General features: G+C 38.0%; 1 non-coding gene across 1 annotated transcript; it reads right to left on the reverse strand.

Moving 5' to 3' along the window:
* Positions 1–17,286: 17,286 nt before the first annotated feature.
* On the reverse strand, positions 17,287–17,392 carry LOC121968903. The gene has a single exon (XR_006108420.1). It is a non-coding gene; the product is annotated as a small nucleolar RNA R71 (small nucleolar RNA).
* Between the last annotated feature and the right edge of the window lie 572 nt (positions 17,393–17,964).

Genomic DNA, 17,964 nt, shown 5'->3' on the forward strand with positions numbered 1-17,964 from the left:
ACTCACTAGGACTTTCACCTGGCTTCACTCACCAGGATTTCCTTCTGCCTAACTTGCCAGTTAGGACTTCCCAGTCAAGTATCCAGTCAATCCCTTTGACCTACTTGACTCTTCTTCGATCAATATCTTATTGTCAAACATCTAAACCCTAACCAAGACTCAGCTTGGTTAACCAGGTCACCCTTGACCTGAGGGATATTGCACCAACAATCTCCCCCTTTTTGATGTTTGACAATACCACAATAACACTTACAATCCCACATGTAAGTTAGGCTAATCCTATAGCCTCCTTCTTCATGCCACTAGGTAATGAACCCATAAATTAAGCTTTCCATTCTCCCCCTAAGAGGGCAAACTCCCTCTAGGTAATGAAAACCTAACTTACTTCCTTTCATTCTCCCCCTATTGGCACACATCAACCCCCTACAAAAACATCAACCCGTCTTTGGACACACATCAACCTATGCTCCAATTTTGGGCACACTTCAACAACTCCATTTGTTGAAGACTCTCCCCCTGAAGAGTTGCTCATCGTGATCACAGTTTCACTCATTGTGATCAACTCAATATTGAAGGTCCCATACCCTTCATTATCCTTAACTTTTCCCTCAATGTTGACAAATACCCAACCTTGAGCATTTTCAACCACTTGAGTTGCCACTTGAAATGATGAGGATATCCACTCCCCATTTATCCCCATTTCAAGTTTAAATGCTCAACCTTGAGCAAGTTCACAACAGAAGGTTAACCACCTTCCAAGGTTCATGAAAAATAATTTTCATGCCTTTAAAGAGTCCCTCCCCCTAAAGACATGGTGGTAACTTCTGTCATTGCACCAACAATGACTTGGAATCCCTAAACCTTTAGGAAACCCAGATTTAGAAGTTTTGAGGTTCAAATGTTCAAAATTTGAAACAAACCTCAACCTAAACTTCAACTTAGCCTTCCTTTACCATTCCATCCTTGTTTTCAACACGAAAACACCCCTTTTTATGTATACACATGTATTTTAAGGGTTTGGAAAGGTTACCTAGACTAAAATAGGTTCAAGGTGCTGAAATCAGGCTTTCCCAGCCAAAATCAGCAACTTGGATCGATTGGAGTTGGGTTCCAATCGATTGAACCTTTCTGAATCGATCCACTGATCGATTCAGACTACCTGGATCGATCGGCTGATCGATCCAAGCTCGGCGGTCGATTTGATTTTCTGAATCGATCCATGGATCGATTCGGCACCCAATCGATCCATGGATCGATCGAGACTCGATAGTTGCTGAAATTCCATTTCAGTCAACTTCGAAACCCCTAGAAAATTCTACAAAATCCAAAATTATGAAATTTTGTGTAGACATTGTTTAGGGCATATATTATCAAGGAAAATAGTTTTCTATGAAAATACATCATATTTTCAAAGATTGACACAAACTTGAAAACTTCCAAAAACTTTAGTGTTTTCTTCAAGTTTGTGTCTAACTATTCAATGGTGATTACTATCAAAAGATAGCCTTCACCAAGGTTTTTCAAAAACATTTTAAAAACATTTTCAAAACCAATATCCCATCATGTTCCTTGGGCATAATGCACATGACTTGTACATTAGCTTTCCCAATGATGGGAAAACACATAACTATGTGTTTTGATGAACCTAAAACTCAAAAGAATGCACTAAATCAACATTTTGAGTTTTGTTCATCTTCCTAACATCTCACTTGTATCTAATGTGCACTAAAACACATACAAGTCCTCTTATAGTCCTTGTGAGATGTAAGATTTTGGTTTTGCCCTATTCTAGGGATCATGCATATCTATCTAGGCATTTCAAAGATATTAGACATCCACCTAGGATGTCACTTGTTAATAAGTGTTGTTAAATGCCATTTATCCTTAATTACAAGAAATTAAACTAATGCATGATAATGTTATGACATACATCAAAAGGAAATAATTTTCAAAAGAAAATATCATATAACTACATGATGTATGAATGTCATGACATGGTATTTTTGTATTTTTCATAATAAGTCATGAATGCAAAAGTAGACATGATGTCATGGCATATGATGGGCAAACAATCATGGCAAGATTTAGCATAAATAAAATATACCTAGATTAGCTATCTAAGTATCCTTAAAACCTTAGCTAAACTTACAACTTAAATCTAGATTGCCCTTAAGTGCGTCAAGAAAACGCCAAAACCTAAATTGGCATTTCTAATTCCCTTGATTAATTTATGCCAATTGAAATTAAGCATATTCCTCAAGTGTTGGCATATTTCATTTTTCCACAAGAGTAACACTTAAAAGTTAAGGCCCGGATTGCCTTAAATTTCCTAAGAACATACCAAAATCCCAACTTGGTAGCTCTTATGAATTTCCCAATATGTGCCTTTTAAGATTAAAATCAAATTTTCACCACTAGGCACATTTTACTCTTTCAAGGAGTAAATAATAGTTCCATTTCATTTTCAAAGGTTAACAAAAACCTTGAAAATGCTCCTTGAGTGTCAATTTCCTCAAAGTTGGGTTAACTACCCTTCTAATTGGAGTTGACACTCTCTAACCCATTTATGGGGTAGAGAAGATGCTCCTAGGAACCCAACACCTATTGGTGCTCCTTGGATGCTCTAGGTACTCACTAGGGATAACTTCCCTAGATACCTTCCTAGTGACCTTGTTGGGCTTCTTAGAAGCCTTGGTCACATTTTCTAGGTCAACCCTAGGGATAGCCTCCCTTGTGACCTTGTTAGTGACTTTCTTAGACTTCTTAGAAGTCTTAGTCACTTTGGTTGCAAAAATACTCTTAGGGATGACTTCCCTAGTATTCTTGACTTGACCACTAAACCTAGAGTTTGTTCCATAACTATATGGAACCCTATGATAACTAGGCACATCCTTCTTAGCCTTTGGTTTGTATCCCAAACCTCTATGGCTATTTGATGGCTTTGACTTTCCTAGCCCTAGGTTTTGCTCATTTTGCCCTTTTAGGATATTTTCCATCCTTTTTAAGGCCTTTTCCATTTTATCAAGTCTTGATCTCAAGACTTGATTTTCTATCATTAAATCCTTAGAATTTGGTTTTTCAGTAAGTCCATGAGCATTTTGGTTTCTAGGCTTGTATCTAAAATCCTTAGAGTTATTGCCTAGACTATTACCTACATTCCTAACCCTAGGAGTGATAGTCTTAGCATGTAGGGCCACATGCTTTTCCTTAAAGCCCTCATGCTTTCTATTCTTATGGTAAATTGCATTAAAATGATAAAAGTTAGACCTATCATGCTTTTTACCATAATGTAAAGGAGTAGACTCAATAAATGTTACCTTCTTCTTTACCTTGGAGGCTCCCCCTTGACTAGTGCCTCCTTGAGCCTTGACCTTCTTCTTCCCCTTGGGGCATTGACTACGATAATGCCCCTTTTGATTGCAAGAGAAGCATATAATATGCTCCTTGCTCTTCTTCGTGTTGAGGATGGTCTCCTTGGGCTTCACCTTGCCCTTTTGTGCCACTTGGCCCTTCTTCTTGGCTAATTTAGGGCACTTGCTCTTGTAGTGCCCATGTTCCCTACATTCAAAGCATATAATATGATTTTTATTATTAATTGAAATATTTATACCTTTGCTTGTAGAGGTGGCATCTTTTTCTTTGGATCCGGAGGTAGAGACTTCCTCTTGATCGGACCTTGATTCTCCTCCATTTGATTTTTCTTGACTTGTGGAGGTAGAATCTTCTTCCTCCTCTTCATCTCTTGACCCGGATGTAGAAGCTTCTCCTTCTTCTTGATCCGGCGTCACCAAGGATTGCTCCCCCTCAATCCTAGAGGTGGAGGCTTCATCATCTTGAATATTAAACAAGGAGTATGCTCTCTCCTTGTTCCCTTCGTTGCATTCCCTTGAGGATTTCTTCTTCTTCGGAGGTTGAGCATTTTTCAACCTCGGAATCCTCCTCTTGGTCTTGCTCCAAAGAGTCACCCTCTCTGGATTCTTCTTGATCTTGTACAGTGGAGGATCTCTTCTTGAAGCTTGGCCAATTTGCTCCAAAGCTCCTTGGCATCTTCGAATTCTCCAACTTGAGCCAAGATGTGGCTAGGCAATAAGTTGACCAAAAGCTTGGTCACTTTGTCATTTGCCTCGCCCCTTTGAATTTGCTCCGAGCTCCATCTGCTTTTCTTTAGAAGCTTGCCCTTGGAGTTCGTTGGAGCTTTGAAGCCTTCCATTAGAGCAAACCATTGCTCTATCTCCATCATAAGAAAGTTTTCGATTCTTGATCTCCAAGAATCAAAACTTGTAGAAGTGTATGGTGGAGCCACCCTTGTGTCAAATCCAAGTCCATCTTGGAATTGCATCTTGAAGTTGAGCTTGATGAAGTCTTGAACTTGAAGAATTTGCTCCAACTTCTTCACCCTCTAGCTTTTCTTGATATGCTTGACCCTTCCGGCGATGATTCCGGTGAAGAGCAACCTCGCTCTGATACCACTTGTTAGGACCAAAAGTAGCTAGTAGGTTAGCTCGGTGCGCTTCGTTGCTTGGCGTTGCTTGGCGTTGCTTGTTTCTTCTTGAATGTGCAGCGGAAAATACAGAAACAAACACAAAACGCTAACACTAGGATTTTACTTGGTATCCACCTCACAAGAGGTGACTAATCCAAGGATCCACACCAACGCACACACCCTCCACTATGAATAACACTCCTTTATGGTAACTACCAAAGGCGGAGAAGCCCTACAACACTCTCAATATAAGAAGAAGAAAGGGAAATACAAGTTAAGCAAAAGCTTACAAGATGTGCAGTAAAAACCCTAACCCTAACTTCTTCCTCTTGCAATAGATCCGCCTCTTGACTTGGAAAGCCTCCAAGAACCTTCAAGAACTGGCGATCACGTGCTTGTAGAGAGCTGTGGAGGAGCTGGAATGAATCTGAGAAGAGCTCGTGAAGATCTGCCGAAGACCACGCTCGCCTGCGACTTTAAACAGACGGTCGGATCCCGATCGATTCAAATGTTCCGAATCGATCGGGAGGCTGGATCGATCCACGGATCGATCCGGAGCCCGGATCGATCCACGGATCGATCCACGGATCGATCCAGCTCTTATCGCGAGCTCCGATCGATCGATGGATCGATCGGGACCTCGATCGATCCACGGATCGATCCAAGCTGGTTCTGGAGATGTCTGATCGATCCACCGATCGATTCACATCTGATCGATCCACGGATCGATCCAAGACTTGGTTTTGCCCAAAACCAAGTCCCAAACCTCCCTAACCAACATCCGTCAACCTTGACCTGGTACATCATGCCTCGATCCGTCACTCCTTGACCGCCAGACTCCCCACCAAGTGTCCGGTCAATCCTTTGACCCACTTGACTTTTACTCGTCGTGCCAAGTATCGGTCACTCCATTGACCTACTTGGACTTCCACCGATGTCCGGTCAACCTTGACCCATCTGGACTTCCTTCCTTGCCAAGTATCCAGTCAATCCCTTTGACCTACTTGGACTTCCCAACACCAGATGTCCGATCATTCTTGATCCATCTGGACTTCCTTCCTTGCCTGGCTTCACTCACCAGGACTTTCACCTAGCTTCACTCACTAGGGTTTTCCATCTGCCTAGCTTCACTCACTAGGACTTTCGCCTGGCTTCACTCACCAGGATTTCCTTCTGCCTAGCTTCACTCACTAGGACTTTCACCTGGCTTCACTCACCAGGATTTCCTTCTGCCTAGCTTCACTCACTAGGACTTTCACCTGGCTTCACTCACCAGGATTTCCTTCTGCCTAACTTGCCAGTTAGGACTTCCCAGTCAAGTATCCAGTCAATCCCTTTGACCTACTTGACTCTTCTTCGATCAATATCTTATTGTCAAACATCTAAACCCTAACCAAGACTCAGCTTGGTTAACCAGGTCACCCTTGACCTGAGGGATATTGCACCAACACTATGTTTATGATCGTTTAAAGTCTCCGATTCCTCTCAAAAAGGCCTGTCCGGGTTACTTCAGGAGATTTCCAGATCGACTATGTTTATGATCATTTAAAGTCTCCGGTTCCTCTCAAGAAGGCTCATCCAGGTTACTTCAGGAGATTTCCCGATCGACTATGTTTATGATCATTTAAAGTCTCCAGTTTCTCTCAAGAAGGCACATCTGGGTTACTTCAGGAGATTTCCCGATCGACTATGTTTATGATCATTTAAAGTCTCCGGTTCCTCTCAAGAAGGCATGTTCGGGTTACTTCAGGAGATTTTCTGATCGACTATTCTTATGATTGTTTAAAGTCTCCGGTTCCTCCCAAGAAGGCCCATCCGGGTTACTTCAAGAGATTTCCCGATCGACTATTATTTGAGTAAAATTAAAATGCTTGCACTGACCTTGTGATGGTTTAACGTCTTCGAGATTCTCTAAGGAAGCCTGGTCGGTCATTCCTTAAAGCCCACAATCGACGAACACTTGAGCGGAAAAAATATCTGCCCGGTAATCACCACATTGTTTAAACTCTGCCTATTTTTCGGGCAATATTTGGCCTGCACTGTATTTCCAAAATTAAATGAAGTACATAAATTGTAAACATACTTGTTATCTTTTCGCAGGGCCTAATGAAGGGAACTTGCTTAAAGTAAGCTCAATTTGTTCCCTTTGAACATGCTAAGCTTCGCATCATTGGGTGATCGGAATATACTGAGGAGGAATTAATCTGCTTGTTCTGGGATACTTATATTTCTCGTGCGATATAAACTTGTTAAGTGCGGTAGGGCTGTAAATAATTTGCACTCCATGGACACTCGAGAATTCTTCCTTCGGCATCTTGGAGATAATATGATCTTGATGCAAGTTTTTCTACCACCTTGTAGGGTCCTCCCCATTGTGATACCAATTTTCTAACATCACTAGCGGGCTTAATGTTGGTGCGGTTAGCACTAACGGTTTAACTCAGGTTTTGATGAATGACAAATCAGGTTAAGTTAGGTTTGTCGTGATCTAACACTCTGACCGAGTGTGCAGACGAAGTCCAGACAGGTCGACGGGCTGATCGGATGTTTGGCACGAAGTCCAAGCAGGTCAACGGGCTGACCGGACGCTTGGCGAGAAGTCCAGCTAGGTCGACGGGCTGACCGGATAGCTGGCGAGAAGTCCAAGCAAGTCGACGGGCTGACCGGACGCTTGGTGAGAAGTCCAGACGGGTCGAAGGGTTGATCGGACGTTTGGAAAATGAGTAAAGGTAAGTCACTCGAAGGGAGTGATTGTGAGGACGCGCTCCTGGGAAGGGAACAGTAAGCGTCGATCCGGCTTAGATCCATTTCGGATATCTAAGTCGAGATCGTGACTAGATTCTGGTCTTGGAAAGATGAAATCTAAGTCATAACTTTTATATTGAACTTATAAACTGTACTAACACTTTGTTTTGCAGGATATATATTATCTATTTGCCTCAGACTAACCTTGTTTTGCAGGAAAGGTGTTCCCTGGAAAAAGGTGGTCCGGGCGCCCGGAAGGGATTCGGGCGCCCGGGAGGCAACTTTTATCCTGAACGCATCGTCGCCACATGGACTCACTGGTTGGACCTGCCACGTCTCACCAGGGCGCCCGGAAGGGATCCGGGGCACCCCGAGCCTCATATAAAAAAAGGGGCAGAGGAAGAGCTTCCACAACGACTCAGAATCCAAGATCTGCTTCTCTGTGCTCTCGCGATGCCACATAAAGCTTTTCGACTTAGTGCTGGCTTTGTTTTTCGTTTTATTGCCGGTATTTTCTTTCTCTATTAATTCTTGTACTTAAACTTTATAATATTCGAATTGATAGTGATTGCCCACCGAAAGCGATCAACGACCGCAGGCCTTGGAGTAGGAGTCGACACAGACTCCAAACTAAGTAAAGTGAATTGTGTTAGCATTGTTTAACTTTTCCGTTGCGTTTACTACTGTTCGAACATTTTTCGATATTCACCCCCTCTATCGAACGTCTACGATCCAACAAGTGGTATCAGAGCAGGTACCACTCTGATTTGGTGCAACCGCCAATCAGACAAGGGGGTGACTTGCTCTTTTATTTTTTTTTTTGGATTTCAATTTTTCGTAAAGATCCAAACTGGTATTATTACCTTTTTGGAAATTTCTTTATGTCGTAATTAAATCTAAATTGGTGCAACACCAATTTAGTCATTTCTATTTAATTCTTCCCGCACTTCTAATCCAAGACCAAGTCTTGGAACCTCTCTATATATTTTTTTTGTGTGCAGATTAAAAATGTCGCAGATCGAGGGCTTCAACATAGTGCGACCTCCCCTCTTCAACGGGGATGATTTCTCGTACTGGAAGAAGAGGATGGAAGTATATCTAAAGACAGACTTCGACCAGTGACTGAGTATCACAAGACCCTACAAAATACTAGTAGACAGTTCCGGGATCTACTGGATCCAGAAGATTGGACAACATACTTAAAGAAGAAGGCATCAATAGAGAATAAGGCAATCAACACCTTACAGTGTGGATTAACTAGAGAAGAACTAAATCGGGTCGGACCACATAAGAACGCTAAAGAGCTATGGAACAAACTGATTGAGCTGCACGAAGGAACGAGCGACGCTAAGGTAACAAAAGGAGACTTTCTTTTAAATAGAATTTTTAACATAAAAATACAGGAAGGAGAAACGGCCAGCCAACTCCACGCAAGAATCAAAGACATTCTCAACGGACTCCACACAATAGGACACCAAATGGAGAACCAGGACTTAATAAGGTATGCTTTAAACGCTTTTCCACGCAACAGCTTGTGGGCATCTATCGTAGATGCCTACAAGATCTCTAAAAATTTATCAAAATTAAAATTAGATGAGCTTTTTTGTGAATTAGAACTACATGAGCAAACTAACGTTAGGGTCGAGAAAGGTGTAGCTTTATTTGCAGGTTCCTCAAAAGAAAAGAAGAACAAGTCTGAACCGGAAGAAGATTCTAACCAGAACTCTGAAGATGAAGAACACCTGGTGAACCTGGTAAGGAAGATTTTCACCAGGAGAAAAAGAAGCTTCAGCAAGAAGGACCTTCAAAAGATCAATTCTCCAACCGAATCGAGGAGCGTGACGTGCTTCGGATGCAACAAGAAGGGCCACTACAAGAATGAGTGCCCGAGATTGAAGATCGACAAACCGAAGCCAACCAAAAAGAAGGCACTCAAAGCGACATGGGATGACTCCTCCTCCTCAGACGATTCAGAAGCAGAAGATCAGAAGCACCAGAGCCACCTTGCGCTGATGGCCCGCGAAGCAGAATCGAAAGAAGGATCAGAAGATGAGTCCGAACCCAAATCGAGCCACGAGTCTGTACTCGTTTCCGAAGGTTCCGAAGAGGTATTCCTAACCTTAAACCGAAATTTTTTTAAAATTATTTCATGCTTAAATAATAAATTAGTTAAATTAGAAAATGAAAACAAATTGCTCCTCGAGGAAAATTAAATCCTCAAGGAAGAAGTTGTAAATAATAAACCAACTCAAGATCTAACACTTGAGGAGGAGAATTCATCATTAAAATTAGAAATTAATAATTTAAAAAATATGTTAGAAAAATTTACTACTAGATCAAAAAATTTAAACTTAATACTAAATAATCAAAAAGCAAGTTATAATAAAACCGGACTCGGATATAAGTCGAACTCTAATAAAACATTTAAATCATTAATAACCCAATATAAACCAACGAATAAGGGCTGGGTTCCGAAAGCGTGTTTGACCACACAAATAGGACCCAACCAATATTATATCCCTAAAGATAAAATATATTACATAAAGTCAAATAAACCAAATAAAAAACCAGAATACAAACCTAAACAAAAAAATTTAAAATCTAAACATATTAAAACTCAACAAAATGTAAACTATCACCAAGTAAAATACAATTATAAAAGAAATAGACATAAACCAAAAACTAAAAATTAAATTAATGGTCATTAATTCAGGGGGAGGCTCCAGAATAGCTGGCACCTCCAAAACTAACCTACCCGGCAGGGTAACCCTGGCCAACCCACCCAATAGGGTAATTAGGATTAGTTAAAAATGGTTCATGTTTAACTTGAAAAATGGTACAGGTGAAATTTTGGATGATAGTACGTTAGGGAAGCTTAGTCTACGCATGTCTAGGAAGATATGGCTTCGACCTGGTGCATTTGGCTAAGTGGAACTGACTGAAGTTACCCTTTATGGATCCTAACCAGTTAGACCAAGGTTTTGTACTAAGTCCAGAGGATAGGACTATTTGGAAAACCTCGAAGGCATGGTTACTTTAATGATATCCAAGTGACTCACCATAGCCCAGAAGTTTATCCAGATAATGCCTATTTGTTGAACCCAAAGCTAAACTTGAATCTAACACAAGTTAAAAACAAACCCTAAAATTGAACCTAATTCATCTCACAAAATTATAGGATTCCCTGATTGAAAACATAAATCGGGTGAGATGACTAAGGACATTAAAATTAAAATTAAATTATATTTAAATTAAAATCAAATTAAATTAAATTAAATTAAATTAAAATTAAAATTAAAATTAAAATTACATTACATTAAAATTAAAATTAAAATTAAAATTAAAATTAAATTAAATTAAATTAAATTAAATTAAAATTAAAATTAAAATTTAAATTAAAATTTTAAATTAAATTAAAATTAAAATTAAAATTAAATTACATTAAAATTAAAATTAAATTACATTAAAATTAAAATTAAATTACATTAAAATTAAATTAAATTAAAATTAAAATTAAAATTAAAATTAAATTAAAATTAAACTTAATTCTTTTTAACTTAAAAATTATTTTAAAAAGAAAACATAATTTTTTTTTAAAAAAATTATTTTAAAACTTTTTTTAACTTAAAAAATTATTTAAAAAAAATAAAATGAAACTTAATTTTTTTTTACTTAAAAATTATTTTAAAATTAAACTTAAATTTTTTTACTTAAAAATTATTTTAAAAATTAAACTTAAAAATTTATTATAAAAATTAAACTTAAAAAAAAATTATTTTAAAACTTAATTTAAAGTTTTTTTTAGGTCCAATAGTTATACTAACCCCAATTCCTTCCTATTGTAGGAAACTAAGTGGATTTTGGATAGTGGTTGCTCCAAACATATGACTGGAGATCACACAAAATTCACTCAACTCACCTACAAAAGCTTTGGAATAGTTGCCTTTGGGAACAACGGCAAACTCAAGGTAATTGGTATAGGTAATATCGAGCTGAAAATTGACTTTATTATTACAAATGTTTTACTTGTTAAAAATTTCAAGTATAATCTTTTAAGTATCAGTCAACTGTGTGATACTAGGTATAAGGTTAGGTTTTTATCTACAGAATACTTAATCAAACACCTAGACAACCCTAACATAAGGCTAAAAGGGTTTAGGAAAGACAACATCTATGCGATTAACTTAACCACTTCTTCAATTAAGTGTTATTTAACACAAAAAGAAGAAATCTGGTTATGGCATAGAAGAATGCCACATACAAATTTCAGAAATATAAGCAGACTAAATGGACTAGTTAGAGGACTACCAATTACCTAACCTTGATTCAACCATATGTAATGCTTGTCAACAAGGTAAGCAAACAAAATCTACCCACAAACCAACTAATGAATCACAAACCAACTCAATCTTAGAACTGTTACATTTAGACTTATTTGACTCCCATGGAGTCAAATCAATAAATGGAAGTCTATACTGTCTAGTAATAATAGATGACTATTCTAGGTTCACTTGGGTAAAGTTTTTAAAAAATAAGGATGAAACTTTTGAAATTTTTACAAACTTTTGTAAACAAGTTGAAAATGAAAAGGACCTTAAAATTAAAAGAATTAGAAGTGATAATGGGGGAGAATTTAAAAATCATAACTTTAACAAATTCTGTCTTGAAAATGGCTACCATCATGAATTTCCGTGCCCTAAAACCCCCCAACAAAATGGGATTGTAGAAAGAAAAAATAGAACCTTACTTGAAGCCTCTAAAACGATGTTAAATGAATACAACTTACCTAAATATTTTTGGACGGAAGCTGTTAGCACAGATTGCTATGTACAAAACAGAACAACACTAAATAAAACCCATAACAAAATAATTTTTGAAGTTTATTACAATAAACAACCCAATATAAAATACTTTAAAGTATTTGGGTGCCCAGCTTTCATCTTAAACACAAGAGAACACTTAGGAAAATTCACCTCTAAGGTTGAAAATGAAATTTTCTTAGGCTACTCCCCAAATAGTAGGGGCTACTGATGTGCGTAGATTATATACTCTTTTATGCATGTTTTTATGCACATTTACATACTTTGAGCATGCTTGATCTATGCATTTTTATACTTCCAGCTTTCCTTTTAGCATATTTACTCTTTTGGTTCGGAGATCTGCTTTTTGTGCATTTTCTGTACACAGGAGTCGAAATTGGTGAAGATTATGCGTCCTCGGGCAAGCTTGGAAGGAATTGAAGGGAGAGAGCATCAGGCCGTGTACCACACACGGCCGTGTAGTTTTAACAGGAAGGGAAGAGGACATGGCCATGTGAATCTCACACGACCGTGTCTTGATTTGAAGAAATTAGAGCAGATGCCTTACATGGCCGTGTAGATCTACACGGCCGTGTGAGGTTTCCAGAGGCCAAGCAGGTGGTGGTCGTGTGCACCACACGGCCGTGTAGCATTTCCAGAGAACAGAAGGGTCCTGGCCGTGCGAGTCACACGTGTTAGAGTGTATACTAAAAGCCTAGCTTTTGGTATAAACATTTATCTAGAAATAAGAATCACATTGGTCAAATATCTACATTTATGATAAATGTAGTTGTTCAATTAATTTATATTGTAGATAACATGGTGTGTGGTGTCACACACAGAGGATCATGTTATCAGTACCTTATAAATTATAAACAGTAGCTCACGACCATAATGGAAAGGAACAAACCATTGGAAGGTCGTAGTGTAATTAGGTATTAGTTTATCTTAACTATATAATTACACTAGTACACTTAGAGTGTATTGAGTAGGACCATTAGAGGTCGTTTCTTTTATACTGACTTTATAAAGAAACAAAGACCTCAGTTATTATGGAAGTGTGTGCTCTTAATCCTAATATAATAACAAGCACATATATTTGATATTTATTTCTTTAATTTATCAATGGGTGAGATTTAGTTCGATGAATCAATAAGCCCGATAAGTTGGGAAATGATATCACTTATAGTGTGTGTTGTTGACTATAGAAGGAAACTGTGTCCTAGTGATCTAGGTTGAGAATGTCCCCAAGAGGAGCTCATAAGGATTGTCATGTTAAACCCTGCAGGTGGACTTAGTCCGACATGACGATGAAGTTGAGTGGTACTACTCTTGGAGCTAGATATTAATTAAGCGAGTTGTTAGTAACTTACTTAATTAGTGGACATTTGTTATCTTAAACACAGGGAGACTAACACACTCATAATAAGAAGGAGCCCAAAATGTAATTTGGGATTGGTGCGGTAGTTCAATAATAGTTCTTTAGTGGAATGAATTATTATTGATGAAATTTAGTTGTGTGTTCGGGGCGAACACGGGATGCTTAATTTCATCGGAGACCAAAACCAATTCCTCCTCTCGGTCCCTATCGTAGCCTCTAGTATATAGAGATTTATACCCACCGCATACCCACCTTCTTACCCATCCAATGGGGCCGGCCAAGCTAGCTTGGAACCCAAGCTAGGGCCGGCCAAGATCAAGTGGATGAGTCATGTAGGTGGCCGGCCAAAGCTTGGGTCCCAAGCTTAGGTGGCCGGCCACTAGAATATTAAAAGGATTTTTATTAAAATTATTTCTTATGTGGATATCATGATTTTAAAAGAGAGTTTAAAAATTAAAAATTTCCTTTTATAACTTTCTACAAAAGATTAAGAGAAGAGATTAATCTCTTTCCTTATTTGTAGTTTAAAAGGATGGTTTTAATTTTTGGTAAAAATTTCCTTATTTGTAAATCATCTACATGTTTAAAAGAGAGTTTAAAATTTGAAATCTTTCCTTATTTGTTGATTAAAGGAGGATTTTAAATTTTAAGAAAACTTTCCTTTTTAACCATGTTCATGATTTAAAAGAAAGTTTAAAAATTAATAATTCTCTTTTATTAGTTTCTACAAAAGATTGAGAAAAGATTTGATATCTTTCGTTATTTGTAGATTAAAAGAGATTTTAATTTTTAGAGATAACTTTCTTTTTATCCACATGTTTAAAAGAAAAATTTTAATTTATTAAATTTCCTTTTTATAAACCAATCATGAAGGGATTAAATTATTGGAGAAATTTTATAAATTTCTGGAGACAAATTAGGAAGTTTTAATTAATTAAAAATCTCCTTGTTTATAGCTTGATGGTGGCCGGCCATGTAAATTGAGAAAAGAAAAATTGTTTTTAATTAAATAAATTTTTCCTTTTCATGGCAAAAGAATTAAGGAAGTTTTTAATTAAATTTCCTTATTTGCCAAGACCAAGGATTATAAAAGAGGGGGTAGAGAAGGCTTCATGGTGAACAACCTCTATTGTTTTCTCTCCCTTTTTCCTTGGTGTTGTGGCCGGCCATTACCCTCTCCCTCTCTTCCTCTTGTGGTGGCCGAATACTTCATCTTTCTTGGAGTTCTTGTGGTGGCCGGATACTACTTGGAGAAGAAGAAGAAGAAGGAGAGAAAGCTAGCATCTCTTGGAGCTTGGTTAGTATTTTGATTTTCTTCTTTAGTAAAGTTCTTCCTTTGTGGCCGAACCTTGCTTGGAGGAGAAGAAGGTGGTTGGTGGTTTCTCATCTCGGTAGATCGTTGCCCACACAACGTCCGAGGTTAGAAGAGGAATACGGTAGAAGATCAAGAGGTTTTTCTACAAGGTATAACTAGTAATTTCTATTTCCGCATCATGCTAGTTATTTATGGAAATAATACTAAATACAAGAGGCTTACGTTCTAGAATTTCGAATATGTTTTTTCGAAGTTGTGTTCTTTTGTTTCTTTCTTTTCCTTATGATTTGATTGTTCTCTTTGGTTAACCTAAAGTTATTTTAGGAAATTAAATATTAGCTTTCTATTAAAGGTTTTGTCTAGTCGGTGGTGGTTGTTCCCATATCCAAGAAGGCCATGTGCCTCACCACGTCAGTATTGGGAACCTTTTATGGAAATTAATATTTAATGGAATTAATAACTTAAGGAGACTTGGGTCGAACGTGTTAAGTTCCGCAGGAGATCCAAGTCAAAACCTAAAAGAACAAATAGATTAAGTTTTGGATCAAACGTGTTAAGTTCCGCAGGCGATCCAAAATTTAATTTAAAAGAACACATGGTAGCTAGGAAAAGGTTCAGACCTTTGTACAAAAATTTTTGTACAGTGGAACCTATAGGTTTTCCGAGTAGCAACCAACAACACGGCCGTGCAGCTTTGGCAGAGAAGGAACTGGACATGGCCGTGTGAATCTCACACGGCCGTGTCATGGGGCCGTGTGGCGCCCGATTTCCTCCTCTATTTAAACCCTCCTTCATGAATTGAAAGGGGATCTCTCCCCCTTTGGGAGAAGGCAAGATTTGGTGGTATCCTCCCATTCTTGGGAGGATTTCTGGGCGATTCGAGGGGAGTTCTTGACGATTTCGACTCCGGAGCGAGGATTGGATCCGAAGACGAGGCTTCTTCGTAGATAAGTTTTCTCTTTCCCCCTTTTCTTGGTTTCTTGGATTGGGGATTTAAGAAATGCTTGTAATCTTTATTTCTTCGGGTATTCTTCCTCGATTCATGGAGTAGATCTTGTATTCTAGGATTAAGGGAGTATTTGTATGATGGATTGATGAAATCTCTTATGGATTTGCCAATTTCTTGTTTCAATGACATTGTCTTGCTTGTATCAATTAGATCTTGAATGATTAATGGTGATTTGTGCTTAATTCTCATTCTTGATTGATTGTTTGGATTTCTTGTGGACTTTGTAAAGATAAACTCTCACTCGATTATCCGAGGGATCCACGTGACATGTGGAAGCCCGTGTAAGGACGTTTGAGAGATAATCTTGAAGAGGAAATAGGAATATTCAAGAGAGTAGGATGGATCTTGTGATTAGTTTCTTGTATCTTGATAGATTAATAAGTTGTGGGCTTCTATGTTGATATCCGAGGAAGGCATAGTAATAGGTGCGCTTCTGTGTAAGGACAACGTAGGTTCACGTCTAATTGATCATATTTAGATACATTTCTCAGTTCTTAGCCGATTATCTATTGCAAGAGAGAACCAGCAACTTTCTACAAGTGTTTGGCAATTGAGGGATAAGAATTGGTGAACCATTTACATTCAAGAAATCTTACAAAGAAATCGAAACTCCTAGAATCTCCCTTTATCATAACCCAAAACACTAAACTCTTGTTTGTTGATCTTTAATATTAGATTTGTTTACCTTCACTTTGCATTTTAAACAATTGGATAGTTGTTTAGCTAATTCGCATTGAGACATTTCTAGTGCCTATTCCAGTCCCTGTGGATACGATAATCTTTTATATTACTTGCGACATTTCCGTACACTTGCGGAGCGTAACAAGTTTTTGGCGCCGTTGCCGGGGACTGCGCTATAACATTAGGAATTATCAATTGAGTTAGACTAAACATAACATTTGTTTTCCTTTCATATTGCATAGTTGTAACTAATCATTAGATTTCTGTTTTTACTTTCTTGTATAACTTTCACTTCTTGTTAATTCTTTTTGTACAAATTCAATTCTGCATTTTTGATTCTTCTATTTTTCTTTTTCTGTCGAATTGCCATTTGCTATCTTGTTCTTGTGTATGCGAAGATCTAACTTTGCAGGGGAATTCTTTCCTTTTGACCCTGAGATTGACAGAACTTTCCATAAAAGAAGAATTCTTCAAAGTCAAATTGAAGAACAGGAACATTTGAACATGGCGAATAGACCACTCAAGGATTATGCAGCACCTTATGCAAGAGGTTTTCGATCTAGTATTTCAAGACTTTCAGTGGAAGCTAATAACTTTGAGATTAAACCCGCAATTATATCTATGGTGCAGCAGAACCAATTTGGTGGAGGACCTCATGAAGACCCCAATCAACACTTAGAGGTCTTTTATGAAATATGTGGTACCATGAAAATGAATGGAGTTCCTTCAGAAGCAGTTAGATTATTATTATTTGGGTTTTCTTTAAGAGATAGGGCAAAGCAATGGCTGAATTCTTTGGCCCCTAATAGCATCACCACTTGGGAGCAGTGTGAGCAACAGTTTCTTGATAAATTCCACCAAGCAAAACAGCTCATATGAGGAATTTAATTGCAAGCTTCAAGCAAACTGACTCAGAATCTCTTTTTGAAGCATGGGATAGATATAATAGTATGCTCAGACAATGCCCACATCATGGGTTGGAAAGATGGTTAGTGTTGCACACTTTTTATAATGGTATCAACTATCATACCAAAGTGTCCCTTGATTCAGCTGTTGGAGGGGCACTTATGAATAAAAGTTTAGATGAAGCTGAAGAAATTATTGACAGTGTAGCACAAAATCATCATCAATGGGCAAATGAAAGAAGGGGTGGCTATTCTTCTGTAAACCCAACAATTAAAGCATCAGGGAAGTTTGATGTAGATGCAGTTACTCTTTTGTCTGCAAAATTGGACGCTCTTACAAATAAATTTGAGAATATGGGGACTAGTGTTAATATGGTCAATGCTATTAGTACATCTTGTGAAGTATGTGGGAGTCCAGAGCACTCAAATGACTCATGTCCATTGGGAGCTATCACTAAAAAAATCAATCAACTGGAACAATGTGATGCAATCATGAGTTACAATCAAAGGCAGAACAACCCATACTCAAATACTTATAACCCTGGATGGAAGAGCCATCCCAATTTTTCTTACAGAAATAATCAAGATCAAGGACCATCTATGGGGGCAAGACCAAATTTTCAAGTTGGGCAACAAAATTTTCAAC

The sequence above is a fragment of the Zingiber officinale genome, chromosome 3B (assembly GCF_018446385.1).
Source record: "Zingiber officinale cultivar Zhangliang chromosome 3B, Zo_v1.1, whole genome shotgun sequence".
NCBI classification, from domain to species: Eukaryota; Viridiplantae; Streptophyta; class Magnoliopsida; order Zingiberales; family Zingiberaceae; genus Zingiber; species Zingiber officinale.